Source organism: Nuphar pumila, chromosome 5, assembly GCF_984573655.1.
Source record: "Nuphar pumila chromosome 5, dmNupPumi1.hap1.1, whole genome shotgun sequence".
Taxonomy (NCBI): Eukaryota; Viridiplantae; Streptophyta; class Magnoliopsida; order Nymphaeales; family Nymphaeaceae; genus Nuphar; species Nuphar pumila.
Genome location: NC_143253.1, coordinates 120114001 through 120125435, shown reverse-complemented (window position 1 = coordinate 120125435; position 11435 = coordinate 120114001). Strand labels below are relative to the sequence as shown.

General features: G+C 35.0%; 1 long non-coding RNA gene and 1 other non-coding gene across 2 annotated transcripts; both read right to left on the bottom strand.

The window, feature by feature from the left end:
• Positions 1-4304, bottom strand: LOC149838387 (uncharacterized). Its single transcript, XR_016431957.1, has 2 exons — positions 3718-4304; positions 1-564 (listed from the first exon to the last, which is right to left on the bottom strand). It is a non-coding gene; the product is annotated as an uncharacterized LOC149838387 (long non-coding RNA).
• LOC149838388 (small nucleolar RNA SNORD96 family) lies at positions 1261-1347 on the bottom strand. Its single transcript, XR_016432286.1, has one exon. It is a non-coding gene; the product is annotated as a small nucleolar RNA SNORD96 family (small nucleolar RNA).
• Positions 4305-11435: the final 7131 nt, after the last annotated feature.

The following is an 11435-nucleotide window of genomic DNA, read 5'->3' as shown; positions in this document are numbered from 1 at the left end:
TTAAAGCAAGACAACTAATTTATTAAATAATGCTTAATGTGGAGGAGAAAGGGAAAGAAGACGGCAGGTGGCCGAAATGACTTGTTTTTTTAGGACCGAGGCTTATTACAGTAAAACTCTGTGGCTGTGGGCTTGTGTCATAACAGACAAAATCAGAATCCTAAACCAATGATTGAAATACAGAGCCACACAGGCAAATTACTGGGCCCTTGCCGATTGGCTAGGTTCTATTCATAAGACTTCACCATACACTACACTACACTACTGTTAGGACCCAACCTAAATGCTACCGACGAAGTATGTCAAGATGAACGAATGCTGCCACACCGCCTGCCTCGTTCCAGAAAAGTCAGTTTTGAGGGGTGCTTATCAGCAGCATACACAGGCATGGTCTTGCAGATATGAGCATATTGTTGCTTTTTCAAATCTTTTTGCTTTACCCGTGATATAGGCGACCAGAACTCTTTCAAGCCCTTTTAGATAAATAACCCCTCTGTTTAAAGTGGCTTCTTCCGAATTTATTAACCATTGATGAGCATCAAGTTCCAAAATGACGGATTCAACCTGTGGAAAAGTCACTAAAAATGTCAAGAGCTCTTATACAATGTGCACTTCCATCGGGCAACATAAAGAATCAGTACTTTGAGCACATAGCGCTACTGCAGCTGCTTTGTCTAAATGCGTGATCATGAGATTAGCATTCACTTTTGGTACACTTTAATTTAATGTGTTTCTTCAGTGATGGCAATGGAAGAAATTTCAAAAAGGAATGCTTAGGCCAACTTCACCCCTGATATATCAGTTTGGACAATCCAAGAGCCACTCCACCAAAATACAAATCAGACGAATAGTCCCAGAGCCTAAATTGATCACCACATGATGCGAATGACAATGCTCAGATGTAGAAAGCATGTAAAACATAAGACATGAAACTCCATATCAAAAGACAACTCACGAGGCACACCAAAAGAAAAATAAGGCCCACAAGAAAAGATGTCACCAAATCCGGAAAAATCATAGGACAATGCAAAAAGAAAATATAGTGCAGCAAAACAAGGGAAAACTACCAAGTTCAAAACTTCAAAGGAGATACAACTAGTATGTAAAATTACTAATGTGATCACGAAGAAAGACATTTTCCGAACAGAAGACAAAAGGGACTGTAAGCAATGATCATATGATTGGCGCCTTTAGATACTGTATTCTATTAGATCCCAAAACTGCATCATTTTGCAGAAAAAAGGAAAAAAGTCTTTGAGATGGCCTCAGAATTGCAGAATGGCATCAAAGGCATTACAGCCATTCAGTCCCGAAAGATGGTTTACATTCAAGTTTCATCCCAGGCCAAATTAATATCACGAAATTGACAAATCACTAACACAATTAACTGTCAAAAGATTTTAGCATGACATAATTAACCAAAAATTCTTGTTGGCATCTAAAAAAATAACACACCACTCATACAAATCTTGAATTCTCGGAACAGGTATTTGCCATAAAACAAAAAAATTGAAAACACCTTGCAGGTAACCTCACATTTTAACTGTCTGACATATAAAGGAACTTAAAGAAGTGGCAGATGAGCAAATCACAGGACTTTAGAAAAATTTTGATGAAAGGATATTAATAAAACAGAAAAAACAACAAAACATGAAATCAGCATTGTGAAGTGTCAATGCATGAAATGAAACATAGGATGCTAACTTGAGTTGGAAATGTACGTCTCATGGCCAATCCCAGGAAGTAATGGCAGTAACACTGCTACTCAAGGCGATGGAATATGAGACTAGTAATGAACACACACAACCAGACAGATTGATCTGAGGCTGTGAAAAATGTCCATCAGTTTTATTTGTGACGTTAACAAAGGAATATACAAACATTATATGCTTGCCCCTCTTCTGTTAGGGTATTCTTCTGCCAGAAGAATCACCCCCATCACAGACCAAAAACCACATTCAAAATAAGCATACCCACTCAACACTCCACAACATGTAGACTGACAAATCTCCAGACAATGAGAATGCATCCCCATATTTCATATCATATATAATTGACAAATCACTAACACAATTAACTGTCAAGAGATTTTAGCATGACATAATTAACCAAAAATTCTTGTTGTCATCTAAAAAATAACACACCACTCACACAAATCTTGAATTCTCAGAACAGGTATTTACCATAGCACAAAAAAATTGAAAACACCTTGCAGGTAACCTCACATTTTAACTGTCTGACAAATAAAGGAACTTAAAGAAGTTGCAGATGAGCAAATCACAGGGCTTTAGAAAAATTTTGATGAAAAGATATTCACAAAACAGAAAAAACAGCAAAACATGAAATCAGCATTGTGAAGTGTCAGTGCATGAGATGAAACATAGGATGCATAAACAAAAATAACTTGAGTTGGAAATGTACGTCTCATGGCCAATCCCAGGAAGTAATGGCAGTAACACTGCTACTCAAGGCGATGGAATATGAGACTAGTAATGAACACACACAACCACACAGATTCATCTGAGGCTGTGAAAAATGTTCATCAGTTTTATTTGTGACGTTAACAAAGGAATATACAAACATTATATGTTTGCCCCTCTTCTGTTAGGGTGTTCTTCTGCCAGAAGAATCACCCCCGTCACACAGACCAAAAACCACATTCAAAATAACATACCCACTCAACACTCCACAACATGTAGACTGACAAATCTCCAGACAATGAGAATGCATCCCCATATCTCATATCATATATAAACAATATTTAGTAACCAATCCGATAACAATGGTGGCGGAACCATTACTAAGGTGACGCAATATAAGATCACTTGTGAACGTAAAGCAACAAGCGGAACCATCAGATTGCTTAGCCATACAGCCGCAAGTATTGAAAAGATTTATTCACAGCAATAACTAAGGAAGCTGAAATAATCACAGCTTGAGGCTATTTAGTCAAGGAGACCTTACAGCAATAACTAAGGAAGCTGAAATAATCACAGCTTGAGGCTATTTAGTCAAGGAGACCTTACAGCAATAACTAAGGAAGCTGAAATAATCACAGCTTGCGGCTATTTAGTCAAGGAGACCTTTTGGCAGAAGGATCACCCCCAACACATGCATTTATCGATATCACATATAGGAAAAACGTAACCATAACCCAAAAAATCCACAAGGGAAAATACAAAACTAATCCCTAAATAGCATATTGGCGGTAGCATGAACACAGAAAACATGGATCGATGAAACCAAAAGAAATCATATAACTATCACTTCATCTAAAACTGCATTTAGCAAGATCCAACTGAGCACATGTGTGTCTCATGGCCAATCCCATGAAGTAATGGCGGTGACACCGCTAATCAAGGCGATGGAATATGAGACCACTTACGAATACAGGCATCACCCAACAGATTTCTCTGAGATTTTGCAATAGAAATTCACAAGTTTTATCTGTGACGTTAACAAAGGAATCTACAAACATAATTGGTTTGCTCCTATATTGTTAAGGAGATCTTCTGCCATGAAAATCAACCCCGTCACATATTCAAAAGACAAAGTCTTCCAAGAACATTAAACTACTCAAAGAATATGAAAAACAAACCAAAACCAACACAAAAAAAAACCCTATAAAGGCTTCCAAACTAATGCAACACGCATCCACCAGAACAAGTAAAAATCCATAACACAAGTAACAATAAATGGCCCAACAGCGCGAATTACCTCATTCTATCCAAAAGCTTGATTCCACAGCAACCATTTTCCTTAACAAACGACTTAATCTGTCGCTCCAATTCGCGGTGAAGACCCTTCCTCGACCCTGGCTTCGAAAGAGGTGAAGCCCCATATTTATCACGGGGTTCGCCTCCACCGCCTGTACCAATTTCAAATAGAGGAAAGGCTTAAGCTCACCAGATGCAGTCTCGCCGAAGACCGAAAACGAGCAGTCTTCTACTGCTCGAGAAGAGCGTGGAATAGATCCTTAACGGATCCAAATGCAAAATCAAACTGTGAAACAACTTCCACCATCATATAGAGAAACCTAAGGCGGATGGAGTGAAAGGTTGAAGATCATCAAAGTTCTTCCGCAAACTCTCCTCCATCGATGTGAAAGCCATCCCACCAACAAGGAGAGATCGATACAGTAGGCTAAACAAAAATCAACACCACAGAGGCCATTCCCAATGAAAGAAACCCTAAACCCTATGACCACAAAAAACCCTAAACCCTAATCGGCACCCTCCAAAGGGATGGCGAGGGAAGAACAAAACCCTAACCCTACGAATTTGAACCCTAAACTGGTCGCCCCTTCGAGGCCACCCGGAGGTGGGCTTATATAGCCATCTTCGGCGTCCTTCTGCCGTCGGATCTTCATCGTGTGGTTCTCGTACGTTTTAACATCAGCCTTAAGATCAAGAGGATCCACGGATGATATTGCGGTAATCGACTACCGATTTGTCACTTTTACTAGGGCATCTAAGCTTTCTCTATTTTTTCCCCTTTTTTTTCTTTTGAGGAAACTAGGGCATGTAAGTTAGTACGATTAGATTTAGAGCATGTCACCATGGTCATAAATCTAGTTGCAAGGAAGATTTTGGCCTAGGAAAATATCGCTATATTTTCAAACATCTAGGCTTCTTTAGGTAATCATCAAAATTATCGAGATATATAAAAAATACAAGTTATATGTAAAATATAGATAGAAATATAATAAATAAATAGATAATATAAAAATTGCAAAAAACAGTTTTATCATGCTAATGACATGTTAAAATCGCACTAAAACATGATACCTTGTTTTCAATATATGTACCATATAAGCAAGATTTGTGACATATGGTGTAAGGGTCTTTTTTTGTTTTTATAATATATCGTGTTATATATACTAGATACGATATCGGTGATATTTGTGACATATTGTGCAAGTGGATAAGCCCCGGATGGTTTCATAATTCATTAGACTGAATTTTGGATAAAATCTAATATTGGACCCAAACAAAATTGATATTTGAACAAGTTTGTGTTTGTTCAAGAGTGTGATTTATTTCAGACCCACATGGGTCATCAGGTTTCAGCATATCTTTGATCGAGTACAAAATGGTCTAGCATATATCCAGTCAAATCATTAATGGATCGCACCAAAATTAGTGGGATGTTAGTCAAAGTCGAATCTATAACAATTTGGACTTGAACTAGTTTGCATATAACCAAATTGGGTCTGCAAACAAAATTGGTTCTATTTAGTTTTTTAACAATTTGGTTTCGAATTAGTTTGTAATATAACCAGTTTGGGTCTACAAAAAATGTTTGTTTAATTTAGTTCTTGTACAAATGAAGCAGATTGTTAATCAAATTGTATTGAAATTGTGATATGAAGGTTAAAACTTCATAAATTTCTAGGCAACTGGTGTTGAATTAAAATATTGGATGATTGCCCATTCGGACTCTGATTATTTGGTAGGTCACCAAGTTGACGAGATGTCACATATTCGAAACACATGGGTGTGCTTCCTTTGCCCCAAGGGAGAAGCTAGGTGCACTTCCTATTGGTCAAGGGACACTCAAGGTCGTCCATAAGTTCATTATGTCTCCTTAGCAAATGCTTCACTAGTGAATTCTTACAACCAATATGGTTGTGCATTAAAAAAGGAATAATATAGAATATAGTCATTCAACTGAAAACATATATATTTGTTAAAAAGAATACCTGAGTAAGGAAATGCCAACAAAATTGACTAATATTCTGCACGGTTCTTTTTATATCTATAGAAATAAATTAAAAATATAAGCACGGAATGAAAAAGTGACAAATCAATATATTAAAATTAAATAAAAAAAAAACTCATGATACATTTACTAATTGTCCGCATATGTAGAACTAGTAGATGTGATTCAGTATAAATTGATACTTATGACATTAAATAATATATTAAACAAATCAAGTAATTTAAAACATCATAAAAAATTACTTACTATCTTTAACCAATCTTGTCCACTTATTAAAACTTGCACAATTTCCTCATATAATGAATTCTTGTTCTCATCAAGTACTCTACCACTAGTGCTGAGTGTCCTCTATGATGCAATGGTAGAGGCAAGAATTAAATAGAACATCTCGGGACATTATTGGCAAAATTGGATACTTTGGAGAATTTTCTTGCCACCAATGCAAACTATCAAAGTCTATGTGATTTAGAAAATAAATAACACACACACACACACATGTGTGTGTGTGTGTTTAAGTGTTGGTTTTGTAAACTATCATTTAAAAACTTGACAAACGCTTTCATATAATTGGTATTGCATGAATTATCAAATGACTCATCATTAGATCCACACAAATTGATATTTTCAACTTCAATACCAAGTGAAAAAAAAATACCATTCTAATTATGAACTTGTCTAACATTATCCATAGCAGCATCACATTCAGTATAAATTTGCCTATGATAAAATTCCATGAGCCTTAATTTGTAATATGGATAGAAAATGACTGCTATTCCAAATATTGAATGGTATATATTTCAATATTTATTGATTTTGTTCTTATACTAAAAGCCATAGAAATAAAATGATCACGACTATTACACCACATGTTCAATGAAAATTTGATACAAGATTAAGGAAAATAAAATGTTTGATGTTGGATACTTGGCTCCATAAAAAGCATTTGTAGACTTGTAGTAGTAGCAAAAAAATTTAAATTTTCACAAATCACTTTTGCTCTTTCTCGCTCACTCTTTGTTGGAATCTTTTCCTTTATAGTTGGTTCACTATCACCATAATTAAAAAATACTTGTTTGTATTGTAATGCAATATCAAGCATGAGATCTATAAAATTCTATCGATAAAGTACATCTTGACACAAACTTCTAGAACAAACAATCTTTACTTGTGTAACTACTATATTATGTATTTTTTTTAAACTTTTTACATGCTTCACATATTCTCGTATCTTTAAAACAATCTCATTTATCTTTTTTAAACCATATTGAACAACTAAATTAAGGATATGCATTCGACATTTTATATGAAGTAATTGTCCATCACATATGGAAAGGTCCTCTAATAACCAATCATTCATCTTAGTGAAGGCATCATTATTATTTGATTTCGGAGATGGGGCTTCTATGTTAAATATGTGGGTCAATACAAGAGGGTGTTAAGGTTACTATTTTTCGAACAATAGGAGATGGATTTTAGTAGTAAGGGTGGTTCTTAATGGGCGGTGGTATTGTAATGCCAATTTTTTTTAACTTCAAATATAGCTAATTATTTTTTAAGTGAAAGATGCAAGGCCTTATTGATGATAATGTTTCAACCAGACTAAGTACTAGGGGGTTCGCCCGAGCGCAAGCGTATATTAGTCCACTAGAACTAAGTTTGTAAATGAGACAACCAAGGACAAGAACCTTTTAACAAAAAATAAATAAAAATACGACGAAAACATTCATTTTGGTTCTGATTAGAATTTTGGATGGGTTACAAGTATTTAAATTTAGTATGGAACTGAATCTAATTTTCGTATTGGCCTTGGGTCTAGGTCCAAATCGTGGATAAGTTCTAACTCAAAAATCTGAATCAAATATGTAACAGAGACAACACAATCTATGAACCAACTTAAATTATTTATCAATTAAATGAATTATTTATAAATATGTGTCAAAACAAATTAACAACTATTTCTATTGAAGACTAATCTTGGATCTACATAGTTAGTTATTGGGACCACCCGCAATATATTGCCATCACTCTAGCTTTTTTACTTATTATCTTAATATTTATGATATAGGGGTCAAACCCATCAAGTCTTAGTAAGAATACTATAACAATGCATGTATATACAGAGATAAACATACATGAAATCATATATTTTTTTAAAACATATACAATGCAACATAACAATTATAATGCATTTAGATGGACAATTATATCAATTAACTCCATGCAACATATTTCAAAACATGAACATATCCATGATTAAGAATTTGCATTATTAGGGCATGTTTTAATACAACTTGAACATAAAGTAAATCTGTTAAAGTATACAACAACAACTACGCCTTCATCCCAAAACAATTGGGGTCAGCGATATGAACCAAAAAAGAAATTCATTTTGGGTCTTCCACATGAATCCTTTTCCTCCAATCATTTCTATTCAACGCCATGTCCTCGGTGAGGTTCAAAGCATTCATATCCTTCCTATCATCTCCATCCAAGTCTTCCTAGGCCTACCCCGACCTCTTTTAACTAATATATTTTCCCATTTCTCCAACCTTCTAACTGGAGCATCATTAGGCCTTCGCCGAATATGTCCAAACCACCGTAAACGATTCTCTCGCATCTTATTTTCAATGGGTGCAACACCTACCTTCTTACGTATCTCTTCGTTCCGAATCTTATCTTTTATTGTATTTCCACACATCCATCTAAGCATCCGCATCTCAGCTACACTCATTTTTTGAATATGATGTCTCTTGGCAGCCCAACATTCCGTACCATATAGTAAAGCGGGTCTAATAGTCGTCCTATAAAACTTTCCCTTCAACCGCAATGGCATTCTACGATCGCACAGCACTCCAGTAGCACTTTTCCATTTCATCCACCCAACCTTTATCCTATGATTTACATCTCCATCAATTTCTCCATACTTTTGAATGATGGATCCCAAATATTTGAAATAATCATTCACCGGTATATCTTGCTCACCAAGCTTCACTACACTCCCATCACTACTTCGTTGCTTACTAAACCGACATTCCATATATTCAGTCTTACTCTTACTCAACTTAAAACCTCTAGCTTCCAATGTCTGTCTCCATAATTCTAACTTAGCATTAACCCCAGCTCTAGACTCATCAATCAAAACAATATCATCAGCAAACAACATACACCACGGTACATTTTCTTGAATTGATCTCGTAAGCTCATCCATCACTATCGCAAATAGGAAAGGGCTTAAAGCAGATCCTTGATGTAACCCAACCGTTATCGGAAAATTGGTTGTCACCCCTCCACAAGTGCGGACATTGGTTACTACTCCTTCATACATATCTTTAATTATACTAATGTACTTGAGAGAAACACCTTTCTTCATCATTGTCCACCAGAGAACGTCCCTAGGTACTCTATCGTATGCCTTCTCTAAATCAATAAAAACCATATGCAAATCTTTGTTCCTCTCTCTATATCTTTCAATAAGTTGTCTAAGAAGATGTATAGCTTCCATAGAAGATGTAAATCTGTTAAAGTATAAGGCTTTTGTATTTTTTTACACTCTTATGGGTACCACATGACTAGGCGTCAGAATGGAGGACCCACTCGAATGTTTATTATATTATATATTTTATTTTTTTGGTTACCTCCATTAAATCAGTTACACTGTGGGTGATCTAGGACCGAGAAAAATTTCATCAGTAATAGCAGTATAAAACAATATGCACCATAAACTTCTGCAGAAGACATGAACCTACCACCTAGGACGCATTGGTAGTTCACCCCCTAAATCAGAAGATTGGCGACCAAGTAAGATGCTCAGATCTCACAAAAACAAACATAATGGTCTAACAGTGTTTTGTATTACCTATAATTTCTAAGGTAAGCTCGAGTCTTAATAGATTATTAGGTGTTTTTATTTAAGGGTTCATTGCATTTTATCATATGTATCATTTATCCTTTAGTTCTCCATGACTCAATAGCCCAAGTACCCTTTAAAGATAAATTTTTACATTGCCTTTCAAGTCATGAGCATCATACCTCAGCATACCGTTTTGAGGTAATTACACAGTTTATTTGTTCATTTATATTGATAACTCATTCAATATGTCCTGATACTTTCAAACCAGTTGAGCATTTATACTCATGCCTACCACTCTAAAGTATGTTTATATTATTAGTGCATGTATATTTTTCATAACCCAACATAAAAAAATAAGCGGTAAAGGTAAATGAAAGTTTTTTTTCTCATTTACATGAGAATCAAAATCATAATGGTCTTTGTGTGATTTTGATTCATATGACTCCAATTCAAATTTGTTTCGGAGCCACATGTGGTTGAGGAAACTAAACTTACTCTAAATGTTTTTTTCTATATCTACCTTAAAAAGATAAATATATATTTCATTCTTCAAAATAAATTGAATATAAACTATCTTATTTATAAAATATCTAAGGCACTGAAACAACCTAGACCATCCAAACATGTAAGATCCATAAGGGTTATGCATGACTTTTGGCTATCATAAACCTTGTATAAGCCAAATTGCAGGTTGTTTTTGAGACAATCTTATCCATGGGTCCATTGGGTTATGTTAAAGGATTCAATGAATCTGAACATGATCTAGCTCAAGATCTGAACAATGATCACAAAAACGGAAAGAAGAGAACCACGTTCAATGAAGGACAATAAAAAAATGAGTCTCACATGGAAACCTCCAAAATGTGAAATTAGTTTCTTATTGTGATTAGAGATATCTATCTAAAAAATTGGTGAAAGATAGATCACTTACCTCCCTTATAACATGATAACATTACAAGAGAAGGCTTCATGCCTTTCATGGAGTGAGAGTAAATGGATGTAGGTTATTAAGACCGAACCATGCAATATTATGTGTGAGCTTGTGTGTATCATTTTTTTTCTTTGATATGGTATCAGAGCATCAATAGGAGTCATGACATCATCAACACCTTCCTCTTTAACTTCAAATGTATCATCATCTTCTTCGGTGTTTGGTAATTGATCTACTCCTATTTTCTATCCTATGGTTCCTTCAAATTTATAGTATTTTCTGTTAACTAAGCTAGTATAAGAGAACTATCTTCTCTGAGAGTCGCAGTTCTTGCCTATCCTAAACTCTTACGAGCTATTAAGATTTGTTGATAGATCGAAGCCATGTCTTCCCAAGTTCCAATTATCATATATGTGAACTAAGTTTTGAATCTCGATTATGCCTTGTGGTAAAAGAAAGATTAACTCTTATTAAGTTGGTTAATATCTTCTCTGTTCGAGTTGATTCATGGTTAAGTGATTAGACTCAAAACTTTTTCAAAGTGTAGAATCACTACAAGAATAGGTAGCAGTAGCAGTGACTCCAAAAAGTGGTTATTGTTGGGTGGGCAGTAGGAGCGACATTAAAGGTGACGACTGATACACAGGTATTAGCAACTACTTTCACAAGTGATCTTTGATAATCTACTATAGTCATATTAGTGGTTGTTATTGGGCAAGAAATAACGGTCACACTTTTAGTGACTGCTAATATACAAATATTTGTAGAGATTTTTTAAATATTTGCCTCTAATAATTTATTATAGCCACAAAAATGTCTGTTGTTTAGTGAGCAATAATGATGACATTAAAGGTGGTTGTTGATACACATGTATTAGCAGCCACTTTCTTAAATGACTTTTGATAATCTATTACAACACATTAGTGACTACTA